The sequence below is a fragment of the Asparagus officinalis genome, chromosome 3 (genome assembly GCF_001876935.1).
Source record: "Asparagus officinalis chromosome 3, Aspof.V1, whole genome shotgun sequence".
NCBI classification, from domain to species: domain Eukaryota; kingdom Viridiplantae; phylum Streptophyta; class Magnoliopsida; order Asparagales; family Asparagaceae; genus Asparagus; species Asparagus officinalis.
In genome coordinates this window covers 59,409,637-59,423,976 of record NC_033796.1, presented here as the reverse complement: position 1 = coordinate 59,423,976, position 14,340 = coordinate 59,409,637, and positions in this window count along the sequence as shown.

Sequence of the window (14,340 nt, the reverse complement as noted above, 5' to 3'; positions counted from 1 at the left end):
AACACTCTTGAGAAGAGATCAATCAGAAACTTTCGACAACTTAGCCGAAAGTTTATCCATCATTTTCTAGCTGACGCCAAGTGGGAGCTTCCCCCTCATGTGCTGATCCAAATGAGGCAAGGACCAGAAGAGAGCCTCCGAGCCTACTTCAAGTGATTCCAAGCTAAGAAGTTGGAAGTTGACGACCTAGGGAGTGCGGTCACCATCTCAGCACTTGTAGTCGGCCTGTAGAGCAATGCATTGACCGACTCTTTGGCTAAAAAGTCAGTCGCCAATTATGAGTAATTGATGGCCAGAGCCCATGGATACATGGACATGGAAGATGTCTGAACCTACAAGGTGGCAGCCAGGGCCACAGAGTCCTCTTCAGCTACGTCTTAGGCACTCTGGAGCAAGCCCTTGGTTCCTTATCAGGAATAAACCCAAGGCACAATCATTTGGCTGACTCCTACAGTCGTCTCTCGGCCATAGGGGAGGGAAAACCCTAGTCAACTCTCCTCACAGTTCTAGGCATTCGACTCCTCAGTCGGATTCCAAGCCCTTAGTTCTTTATTAGGGTAAGACCAAGGCACAACATGTGGTTAGATCCTCTAATTCTCATCAATCATCATGGTGAAGCCCGCACCAAAATAAGTCCTAGGCGACCCAACCTCCGGGCTGACATGTCAAAAGCCTTTGGCTCTTTATCAGAGTAAGCCCAAGGCACAACATATGGTCGATTCCTCTGACTATCATCGATCATCATGGTCAAGACCTTGGTTCCTTTTTAGGGTAAGCCTAAGGTACAACTCTATGGTTGACTCCCACAGTCACCTCTCGGCCATACGAGGATTATGAAGACTTAGGTCCGATGTGAGACCTAGCCTCGGAATCATCATTCTACCATTAAGACCTTGGTATCATCATGAGTAAACCCAAGGCATGGATTTCAATTGCTCGGTTATCTTCGGCAAAAAGACTTAAAGCACTTCAACTTGCCAGTCTTCGTAAACACAAGACCCGAGCATCTTGCCCACAATAGGTGCAGTATGAGCCAGTTGTCAAGCCGACTCGCAACATTCGGGTCGACACAACACTGCCAACTCAAGAATTTCCACCTGGTTTGCTCGATCAGATCAATGATACAAAGCAATCAGCAGCCCTAACTTCAGTCCTGAGCTTTATTCATTTCACTTGGACTCGGCTAAAGCCGACTCCAAGCAAAATGGGTCAACTGTTATGAGGTACAACTATGTCCAAATATATGATCTGATGAGTCACCATCTCTATCCAGCCAGACAAGCTGATGCCCCAGTGTCGACACGAGAAGCGGTGCTAATTGACATGAGCCATCCTGACCTCCTGGACGAGTCGACATCTCGATCGGCGATAGAGATAACCAGAGATCAGTAAGCAGTCCGACTCAGCTAACCAGACGAGTCGACATTCATCAATGTCAATACGAAAGGTGGTACCAGCCGGCCCTCACATAGTAGACAACTCGCCAAGAGCCTAGTCGAGTCGATACTCCTCCATATCGACTCGAAAGGCGGGACGAGTCATCATTTGACTCCATTCAGCCAGCAATACTTGAGTTGTCACTCCTCTCAATGAGTCGACTTTCCTCGTAAGTCCCATCATGAGGGACATTGCTTCTCAGCAAAGCTAGAAGATAACTTCACTAAAGCTTATCCATCCTGACAATAAGTCATATCATGTCTACTCAAAGACCATGCATTATCACGTCGCTTATCAGCCCACGTCCCATCGATCGCTCCTCAAATCAAGGCCGAAGTGATCTTCCTCCTGTCACCAGCCGACATATATAGAGCAAAGGATGACACATCTTCCAACTCACACTTCATCACCGTCATTTGCATGGCCGAAGTGACCAATCTGCCATTGGTATCCTCTTTATATACAGATGATATTCACCATAGCCAAAGGTTCGTAATCTAAACTCTCCTCCTAACCTAAATCTCAGATATCATCATCTCTAATGCATATAACATAAGAACACATAGTTCTATCACTCCACTCAAGCTTAAGTTTATCAACTGACTTGATCATTGGAGGTACCACGGGGGAATCATCATCCTGCCCTCTCATGACTTTCTTCTATGCAGATCGTTCGCTCTAACTCAGCGGCCAAGACATAAAGTCAGGGAAGGGAGTGACCCCCTCCATCATCTTTCATCACTCCGCAACCATTCTATTCTGTATTATTCTGTGTGATTTGAACATCAACAAACGTAGTCCATACAATATCTCTTGTTTGAATGATAACAAACTCCTATTTAGTACCAATATTGGTTTGAGATGATATATTACAGATAAATATACGTATAAGAAGTGTACGAGGTGAGAAGACACGGAAATCAGCTCGGATGCTTATTCAGCTTTTCTACCATCGATGGTAGGCATTAACCATCGAAGGTGAACATATTTCATTGATGATTTTGACTCTAGTGCCTCTCATATCACCGATAAGCTTCTTAAACATTGATGGGGTCTCTACACCATTGATGGCCAAGAGCCACTATCGACGGTAATCACGACTGGTTGTAGATTTTTAGTTTTAATCACTGACGTTCGTTATTTATAATATCTCCAATCTCTACCATAGTTAGGATATCTCTTTCTTGACCTATTAAGGCGTTTATATCATCGAAAGAGAGAAAGAGAGAAGACTTCTAGGATTTAATTTGTGAGTGATCAAGTTGAAGATTTTGACTTCTGAAGCCTCATCATACTCTCACTCGTCGCGCGCAACATCTCCCAACTGTTTCAATGCGAAGAATTGGTCTTAGATTGATTTTCTTCACCATTCTTCATTGAACTATGCTTATATCATTAGATGGACGTTTTGTTTTAACAAATGGATTGTAAGATCTTTCTAATATTATGGGTTTAATTGATATTTGTTTGATTTTGTTATCGAACTTCTTTGATGTCGTACTCAAGCCGGTTGAATTGAGGGTTGGGACTAGGTAGAGCTAGGAATTATTCGCTATAGGAGTTAAGTTAAACGAGTGGTTTAGCGTAGATTCCAGTGTGCGGTCATGTAAACTTATTGGATCGAGTTTGTGATTCAGGTGAATTCCTTGCACAATGAGAAAGTCCATTCGAGAGAATAAAGGGCGGACGTTGGATTGTTATCCGAACAACTATAAAATCCCGTGTGTTTGTGATTGATTATTCTTTGTGCTTAATTATATTGTTTTATGTTGTTTATTGTTTTTAGTTCATATATTTTGCTATATATTCTGTATTTTTGATGAAAAATCACAGCAATTTTATTCAAACCCCCTTCTAGATTTGCATCTCAAATCCATTATTGGTACGATAATATAAAAATAACAACGACAATCTATCATATTTGAAGACTTATCCTGTAAAATATGGACAGTAACCCGAAAATATCTAAAATTGGTTCCTTCCTCTGTTTCCAGCATTATTAATATGTTTTTATTAAGTTAATTAATTAATTTATAATTAGAGAAGGAGAGAGAGAGGAGGTTGGAGTTTACCGTACTCCATCTTTCTTAAATTCTCTCTCTCTTTTTCACTCTTTATAAATTAACAAACTTACTTAAATTAGTCAGAATTATATTACTGATATTTAGAATTGAGAGGCAGAAAAATATTAATGTTGGGGATTTTGAGGGTGGACTAGCAAATATCTTGTTTGAAGACCTTGTTTGCAAATATTATATAGTTGAGGGTCTACATATAAACGTTTATTAATTTTTTTTAGGGTGACGGTGGGGCCTCTATGTTTATCACTTGGATCAGATGAGAACAGAGACGCAGGGAATGGGACCGGCATGTGGGGGGTGCTGAGGCCTCAGTGCCTGTGTTTCTTGAAAGTCGAGACCGCGACCACTGAGCAATGCTCGGAAAGAGTTAAAATGTCATTTGTATATTTTGTATGGAATAACATAATATAATTTTACTTCGTGAATATGAACCCATCGATAGACGCACCGCAGCTATGAATGAGTATTGTATTGTTTTAAAATTTTGTTACTGTGTGAGATCACGGGGATTTTATTTTTGTGCGCTCGAATCATGCCTGCTATCCTACGGGTCTAGTCTCTATTTTGTCTGTTCCGGACCCCATAAAATTAATGTAAGAAAACCCCCTCGGCTAACGCGACCACTTTTCCTCTAACCCGTGTCAAATCAAGATGAGGCACGCCCTATTAATAGGCCTAATTATGGTCTTCTCAAAAGCAATTGATCGTCTTGAGTCTTGACAAATAGTACTATGCTAGCACGATGCCCCAGTTGAAACTTTTTCAACGCAGTTGTCCGATTAGCAAAAACTTAATTAAGCCAGATTAAATTTCGATTCCTATTTCACGGGACTAATTATGTTACAATCGATGTGCGGTATGCGCGTGACTGGCCTTTAATTGGAAAGTTGAGGAAATGACATGTCTCGATCGGCTTAGTTCATCACTGATTTCATGAATTTTGAGGCGATCCTCTAATTCTGTTGCGCTGATTAAGCACAGCCGTGTGACATTCCTCTTCAAAATGATCGCACAATCTATGAGAAAACTAGCTGCTTGCTTGTTCATTATTGATATTTTATTTTTAAAAATATGTATGTGGCTTCCGTACTGAGGAAAATATGCGTGTTTAACTAGGGGAGTGTACTTCGTATCTACTACTTGTTCTCACTGGTCTATGACTATGCGTAAGTACACACATGTGACAGGTATATGCAATGTCTGCTTAGCTGGACTTACCCAGCTTTAGGCTTAATTATGGCCTTGAGCTAAAAAAAAAAAAGAGAGAGACGATATTTACTTGTGCCCTTTAATTCTGGGATTACCATCTCCCCGGCTTGGGTTGCATAAAAGTATCTGTATCAAATGAAATATTCATATCCGTTAAGGTGATGATATACTAGTTGTTGAATTTTTTGATCAAAACTGCTTTTCAAAATGAGTTTTCAAACTATATATATATTAACTACAAGTACTTTTCATAAATGATTAGTAGCCTAGTGGAAAGTTTATGTTTTGGTGTTTCAAAGGGTTCCTTGTTCGAGACTGCCCAACGGCAAGCCGAGAAGTATTTTATTTGAATTAATCTCTCATAAGTTCTAGTGGGCCAATGGGCCGAGGATCGGGGTTAATCGGGCTGAGACGCTAAGTGACGCTTTGTTAGGCGTACTTTGCACTTCCCACGGAGGCATCGGGGCTAGGTGGCGCCACGTTGGCTGCCTCGCAGACTGCTTCGCAATATGCGGACGAGCTACGTATTCGCACGATGGTGACCCTAGCGTTCTCGTAGTTTGACAAGGTTCGCTCGTTCGACGAGGTTCATCTGTCATACGAGGTTCGCCTGTTTGACAAAGTTCGTTCGTTCGACGAAGTTCGCTTGTTTGACGAGGTTCGTCTGTCACACGAGGTTCGCCTGTTTGACGAGCTTCGCTTGATCGACGAGGTTCGTATGTCATACGAGGTTCGCCTGTTTGACTATGTTCGCTCGTTCGACGAGGTTCGTCTGTCATACGAGGTTCGCCTGTTTGACGACGTTCGTTTGTCAAACGAGATTCGTCTGATTTGCTGAGACGTGACCCTCGCGTTTCGTAGCAACGCGTCCATTGATCGGCTCGTATTCAACAGTTATTGCATGCAGCAGTTACAACAGCATTAAAAGCAATTTAATACATTGATGTTACAATCTTAATTGTCATTAAGAATTATAACGATCACATTAATTGCTAGTGACTCTTGAGCTGACCTTAGAGGCCTATAAATAGCGTCATTGGGTAGCTCTTGGTTACGGCTGGAAATTCTCTCGCGAGCGTGGAATACGAACGTCAGTATAGAATATGAACGTCGGTATACACACGTGAGCTTGAAAAATGAACGTCGGATCGACGTTGTTGTTGTTGTTGTTGTGCTGCTGTAGAAACTATGCCCGCAAGAACCTTGAAACCGAAAGGTTCTGAGATCGAGGAGATCTTTTGCCTTGACCGAAAGGTCTTATAGACCAAGGAGATCTTGACAGTACTGGGTTGGTACACACCAGAGTACTGTACTGTTGTTCCTGGAAACAGTTTGGCCTTAGGATCCTTACACTGGAGTAGGCCAAATATTACTTTAAGCACAGCGTTTCACAAACGCACAGCAGTTAATTAAAAAGTTTAAAATAATGGCATGTCATCCTTTACTGTTTAATTCCAGATTTAACCATAATTTCTAACAATCTTAAAGTAATATTTCAGATCTACTAATGGATCTTGCGAGGACTCTTGGAGTGGACTGTCTCAAGTTAGAAAACTTTGATGGATCTAATTTCAACGTATGGCGTCGAAAAGTAATTTTTGGGATGCAACTCCTAAAAATCTACTATGTGGTTTCTGAGGAGAAACCTGACTTTGAAGAAGACTCAGAGTCTGAAACCTCTTAGGATAAAGATGATCATTTCTGTAGGAGTTATCTCCTTAACTACCTGGCTGATCATCTAGCAGATGCTTACACCAATAAGCCCTCTGTAAAGGAAATCTGGAATGCTCTTGAGGAGCAATACAAGGATGAGGAGAAGCTTTCCAAATCTCACCTCATTGACAAATTTCTGGACTTCAAGTTTAAAGATGACACTGTGGCTTTGCCTCAAGTTAAAGAACTCGAAAAACTTGTTATGAAGTTGAAGGATAAAAAGATCAGTCTTTGTCAAACCTTCATTTCTGGTAAAATCGTCAACAAGCTTCCTCCATCTTGGATGTCGTTCTCTACAGACATTCGAAGAAGGAAAAGATAGGTGACTTTATCTGATTTGAAGAGGTTCATTCGGATCGAGGATGAGATTCAGACTCGCACAAAAAATGAGCTCCTAGCTAAGCAGAAGTCGTCTGTTAACATGATGGCTACTAACTCTGAGAAGGGTACCAGTTCTTCTAAGAAAAAGAAGTCTTTTAACAAAAAAAAAAAGAATCATAATCCGAAGAACCTGAATGTTCAGAAGAAAGATTTCAAAAACAACGGCAAATGCTTCAATTGTGGGAAGCAAGGACATTTTATCAAAGACTACAAAGCACCAAAGAAGGGAACAATACATAATGTTAATCAACTTGATAATTATGTGGCTATGCTCTTTCAGGTGATAACTCCCAGCAAAGTCTCTGGTTGGTGGTTAGATACATGTGCTACCTGTCATGTCTGCTCAAACAGAGATTTGTTCTCTTCCTATGTTACTGCCAAAGAGAACATATCAATGGCTGATCGTTCTGTGGTTCCTGTTCTTGAAATCGGGACTGTGGTGCTGACTCTTTCTTCAGGAAATACTCTCACATTAAAGGATGTGAAACGTGTTCCTTCGATTGCCAAAAACTTAGTCTCTGGAAGCCTGCTGTGTGATGCCGGTATGAGGCTGGATTTTCAAGGAGGAAAGTCTGGGTTATCTTTTAAGAAAATATATTTTGGCAATGTATATCGTACTGATGACATGTATAAGATCAGTATTATTGTACCCAACTCAGTTGTAAATAAATTATCCTCTTCTGCTTACTCCTCTGTATTATGATATAATAGGCTAGAACATGTAAATTATAGAAAGCTGTCTAGCATGAAGAAGTTAGGATTACTTCCGAAATATGGAGGTAACAAACCTGATAAGTGTGAAGTATGTGCGCAAGCAAAGCTGACAAGGAAGCTATTTCCAAGTGTCACAAGGAGCACCAAGCTATTGGATCTGATTCACTCAGATACTTGTGATTTCAAGAGCAAGTGTCACAAGGAGCACCAAGCTATTGGATCTGATTCACTCAGATACTTGTGATTTCAAGAGCTTCGTCACTCGAGGCGGCATGAAGTACTTCATCACCTTTATTGATGACCACTCTCGCTTCTGTCACGTCTACCTGCTGAAATCTAAAGATGAAGCCTTCAGCAAGTTTGTCGAGTTTCGGACTCGAGTAGAGAAGCAGCTTGGACTTCAGGTGAAAAGACTCAGGAGTGATAGAGGAGGAGAGTACTGATCTAAGGAGTCGGAGGTATAATTCAAGGAGCATGGAATCATTGCCGAAACTACTACTCCGTATTTCAGCAATCTAATGGAATTACAGAAAGAAAGAATCGCACATTGACCGAGATGGTGAATTCGATGCTAATCACATCCGGTCTACCTACATGCTATTGGGGAGAGGCTTTGTTGATGGCAAACTGGATTCTCAACATAGTACCCTATTCCAAAACTGATAGTACTCTTTATCAGTTATGTTTAGGATATACAGATCCTTTGGATAGTCTCAAAGTGTGGGGGTGTCTGGCATATGTTCGAGTTCCAGATATCAGAAGGCCTAAGCTCGGACCAAAGGCAAACAGATGTGTGTTTCTTAGCTTTGCTGAAGATAATGATGCTTGCAGGTTCCTTGATCTTGGAACCAACTCCATCATCGAAGCTCGGGATACAGAATTCTTTGAGGATAAGTTTATCAAAGATAAAGGATTATTGCTCAAAGATATAGTAGAGAATGCTAGTACTTCAGATGCACCAGAGGAGCCAGTTTCGCAAGAAACTGAAAGTGTCAGTGATGAAGGAGTTACTGAACCATCTTCCAAGCGTGTCAGGAGACAGAAAGATTTTGAAGATGATTTCATCACCTATAATGTGGAAGGAGATCCACAGACTTTTTAAGAAGCAATGCAGTTAACAGACGTTCTTCTGTGGAAAGAAGCTATAGATGATAAGATGGATTTATTGATCCAAAATCACACGTGGGAGCTGGTGGATATACCTGAAGGTGCTAGGCCTATCAGTTGCAAGTGGATCTTCAAAAAGAAGTTTCGTCCTGATGGTACTATTGAGAAGTACAAAGCAAGACTGGTGGCGAAAGGGTTCTCTCGGAGAGAAGGAATAGACTTCTTTGACATCTATACATCAGTTTGCAGGATCACTACCATTAGAGTGTTTATCACATGTTGGACCCTAAGGTCGCTATGAAAGAACCCTAGATGGGGGGTGAATAGGGTTTATGCTAATCTAATCCGATTTAAATACCAAATAAAACTTACTAACAAATATATCCTAGCAAGTATGATATGCTACAAGATATGTGCAAGGATATATAAAGTAAACAAGGGTAAACAAAATTAACATGTAACAATGACGATATAACAATATGCAAGAATAAAAGCGCAAATGCCAAACCCAAACACAAGAAAATGATCACGGAGTTCGGACCTTCCATCCTACGTCTCCGCTCTCCACTCCCGGGGAGAATCCACTACACAACCCGGTTTGAAAGCCAGTACTTTTCTACACACTCGGTTTTCTAGCTAACCGAAAACTCTACACACTCGGTTATCAAGTTAACCGACAACTCTCACAAATCCTCACAATGTACATATACAAGCTACAACCTCAAGTGTTTGGTACTCACGTATCGACTCTCTCAAGTGTTCAGAATTATCACCTCTCACTAGGCCACTGACGCCACTCCTCTCGGTATCGACTTCGTCCTCACCACACACTCCTCTCGGTGTACAAGTGTATTACAAAGTGAACTTCACAATTTAAGCACAACAAATGATTGTTCTCTAAACAAGGTGAGAACTCAATTAGGCACAACTCTAAGTCACAAACCCCACAACCCAAAATATACTATAAATGTAAATACTATAAGCTCAATAGGTTGTGTGTGAACAAAGAGATTCAATAAAACAATTTAACTAAAGTCAATATAAATCTAGCTTATGAAAATTAGAAACAAAACAATAAATACCTAGAATGAGTTTAGGAAAACTTCTCTATAGATCAAGAGAGAGAGAGAGAGAGAGAGATGAGTTGAAGCTCAAACACCAAAGGATGATCTCTTCTTCTTCTTGTGAAATTATCTTCATAAAACCGAAACTTTGAAACAAGGCTTTAAACACCTTTAAACAAACTTAAACTCTTGTTAAACTTGATTAAAATATTTTCTTAGTTAGTTTGAACTGATGATATGTGGGGGTATTTATAGGAACCCCAAAGCCAAGAGAAAACAAGGCACAAAGACCAAAAACGCAAAAACAATACAGTCTGAAAATATAGTCGTTACAGTGTTATGAGTCGACTCGTACTTTTCATGAGTCGACTCATAAGTAGCCGTTACAGGTTAAAAACCAACTTATGGGTCGACTCATAAAATTCATGGGTCGACTCATCATGCATGGGTCGACTCATGAATTCATGGGTCGACTCAGCAGAAACAAAACTAGTTTTCTAGCACACTTCATGAGTCGACTTATGACAGGCATGAGTCGGCTCAACCTGATGGGTTGACTCATGATGTTATGAGTCGACTCGTCAGAACCAAAATGTAAACTACACAACAGTTTATGGGTCGACTCAACATTGTTCATGAGTCGACTCATGACATGCACACAGCCTGTTTTAAACAGTATATGTAAACATAAAACAGGGTTTAAAAAATCAAATAAATTCAGAAAAATATAAAACTTTGAGAAATGATTGTAGACATGATAATAAATATGCTACAAAAATTGGTTTTCAAAAAGGACCTCCCAAATGAAAAATATCATCATTTTTCAAATATATCCAAAACATGAAAATGTAAACACAATATGCTACAATAGTTTTTGAAACATTACAAAAAGATTTTGTAGACTTAATAAAAGATGTATATGACTATTGTTAAGTCTAAAAGCTGAGAATATAATATTTTCATAAAATTACATATTTTACAAACTTTTAAAAAACAATAAATATAATTTCATTGAACTAAATAAAATTAATATTGATGAAATCATATATATGCATATAATTATGAAACAAGAAATATATTTTCAATGGTATTCAATTGTTTCATATTAAAACTCGAATAATATTAAACCAAAACATTTATGTATATATATAACTATATATATACAAAAACCAAAACATGTATGTGTGTATATAATTGAGCTTAAAGTACTAACACACATAATATAAACCTAAACTAAATGTTACCCAAGCAATCTTGATCTTTGATGTAGCTCAACTTGGTAATCTACGGATGAAGCTTAAACTTGGATCTTCAACTTGAATTGCATAGGCTTCAACCACTATTCCGCCAACCTCTATTTGATATAATCATGAATGTTCGATTCCATCTATCCTCCAACTTGTTGTTTGCCTAGAACAAATACAAAATACATATACTAGACAAACAACATTAGATGTAAATTGTTTATAAATTATCATCAAAATAAGAAGGTCAACATCGCATGGGCGGTGATAAAAAGGTTCATCATATATCAGATGGATGTGAAGACTGCATTTCTCAATGGAGACCTCCCAGAAGAGATCCACATAGAGAAACCAGAAAGACTTGATGCTCCAGCGAGTAAAGTTTGTAAACTTATTAAGTCTCTATATGGACTTAAGCAGGCACCGAAACTCTGGCATGAGAAGTTCGATGGGGTTGTTCGCAACAATAGGTATCAAGTTAGTGAGTCTGACAAGTGCCTATACATCAAGGTCGCTGAAGGGAAGGTGGTAGTTATCTGCCTCTATGTGGATGATATGCTTATCGTCGGGAGTGATTTGGAGATAGTAACATCTACCAAGAAATTTTTATTAGCTCAGTTCAGTATGAAGGACCTTAGAACTGCGAACGTGATTCTCGAAATCAAAATCATATACTCTGAAGAGGGTATTGGATTGTCCCAATCTCATTATGTCGAGAGCATGCTAAGGAAGTATGGTTACTACGACCTGTCAGAACTATCAGTGCCGTATGATTACAACAAGAAGCTTCGATCGAACACTGGAAGACCAGTAGAGCAGCTAAGATACTCAAAGATAATTGGAAGTCATATGTACGCGATGAGCTGCACAAGGCCAGATATAGCATTCACTGTAGGAATGCTTAGTAGGTTCACAAGTAATCCTGGAAAGCTTCACTGGGATGCTGTCCAGAGATTGATGAGATACTTGAAAGGAACTACAGGTCTGGGCCTATTCTACACTGGATATCCAGCTGTAATCGAAGACTATTCAGATGCGAGCTAGTGCTCAGAACCAGATGAGTGCAGATCTACTAGAGGTTTTGTCTTCACCATGGACGGAGTTGTCGTATCATGGAAATCTAAGAAGCAAACTATGATTGCACAGTCATCGATAGAATCTGAGTTCTTTGCACTCTGTGCTATAGGAGATGAAGCTGAGTGGCTCAGTTGTATTCTCCGAGACCTTCCATTGACAGAATTGCAAGGTACAATTACAATCAATTGTGATAATCAGGCAACGGGTGCTGTGGCAGTGAACTCGTTGTTCAATGGAAAAAAGCAGACCATTCGTCTGAAGCATGGCTATTTAAGAGAACTCATTTGCCAAGGAGTCATCTCGGTGATTGACGTTCGGTCTTCAGAGAATGTGGCTGATCCTTTGACTAAAGGTCTGAAAAAGGATATAGTCGAAAGGACGTCTGCTACAATAGGTCTTAAAGTTTTGTGAGTGTTACAAATACTTACCATGTTCATCCAATTATTAGTTCAAAGCTTACGCTACTAATAATAAAGATAACTGGTTCAAAAGTCAAGTAAGATTTGTAAAGTTTGGTGAGTCTTACAAACACTTACCATTTCATCAAGTTATTAGTTCAAAGCTTACACTGCTAATGACAAGATGATTAGTTCAAAAGTCAAGTAAGACTTACAAGAGTTATTAGTTCAAAGCTTATGCTACTAATGACAAGATGATTGGTTCAAAAGTCAAGTAAGATTTACAAGTGAAATCCTATCATGTAAAGAGGTTGGCTGTTAAGTCTTAAAGGGTCCAAAGTATTTCGGATGCGGGATTTTGGATAGGTAACACGCCTAAAGGACTCACCGATAATCCTATCATGTAAAGGGGTTGGCTGTTAAGCCTTAATGGGTCCAAAGCATTAGGACTCACCTATAATCCTATCATGAGAGAGGATGGCTCTTAAGCCTTAATGAGTTCAAAGCATTTCGAATGCGAGATGTTTGATAGGAAACATGCCTAAAGAACTCATCTATGCCTGGGTGAAGATTTGATCGTCTCCTATGGTGTCTTGTGGAAAGATATCTAGAGTCCTAGCAGAAACCAGGACTAGCACAGGGCCATAAATGTGCAAAGGTAAAGGCAAGTGTGGTTCAAAGTGAAAACTATCACAGATGAGTTTGATCTTGTGTGATCGCTGAATTTTAGACATGTGTTGGTTCAAGTCTCTGTGACAACATGCATCTATCTTCTATTCAGTTAGTCTGAGGGGGATTCAAGTCCTTGCGACATCTACCTTATGCACAACGATTGAAACGACGACACCATAACACGACACTAGTTTAAAAACTTATGGGGGATTGTTGGATTTTTTGGTCAAAACTGCTTTCCAAAATAAGTTTTCAAACTATATATATATATATATAAACTACAAGTACTTTTCATAAATGCTTAGTAGCCTAGTGAAAAGTTTATGTTTTAGTGTTTCAAAAGGTCCCGTGTTCGAGGCTTGCCAACAGCAAGCCAAGAAGTATTTTATTTGAATTAATCTCTCATAAATTCTAGTGGGTCGTGGACCGTGGGTCATGGGCCGTGGGCCAATGGGCCCGGGATCGGGGCTAATCGGGCTGAGGCGCTAAGTGGCGCTTTGTTAGGCGCACTTTGCACTTCGCGCGGAGACATCGGGGCGAGGTGGCGCCACGTTGGCTGCCTCCTAGACTGCTTCGCAGCATGCGGACGAGCTACGTATCGCACGAGGGTGATCCTAGCGTTCTCGTAGTTTGACAAGGTTCGCTCGTTCGACGAGGTTCATCTGTCATACGAGGTTCGCCTATTTGACGATGTTCGTTCGTTCGACGAGGTTCGTCTGTCATACGAGGTTCGCTTGTTTGACGAGGTTCGTCTGTCATACGAGGTTCGCCTGTTTGACGAGGTTCGCTTGATCGATGAGGTTCGTATGTCATACGAGGTTCGCCTGTTTGACTATGTTCGCTAGTTCGACGAGGTTCGTCTGTCATACGAGGTTCGCCTGTTTGACGAGGTTCGCTTGATCGATGAGGTTCGTATGTCATACGAGGTTCGCCTGTTTGACTATGTTCGCTCGTTCGACGAGGTTCGTCTGTCATACGAGGTTCGCCTGTTTGACGACGTTCGTTTATCAAACGAGGTTCATCTGATTTGCTGAGACGTGACCCTCGTGTTTCGTAGCAACGCGTCCATTGATCGCCTCGTATTCAGCAGTTACTGCATGCAGCAGTTACAACAGTATTAAGAGCAATTTAATGCATTGATGTTATAATCATAATTGTCATTAAGAATTGTAACGGTCACATTAATTGTTAGTGACTCTTGAGCTGGCCTTAGAGGCCTATAAATAGCGTCATTGGGCAGCTC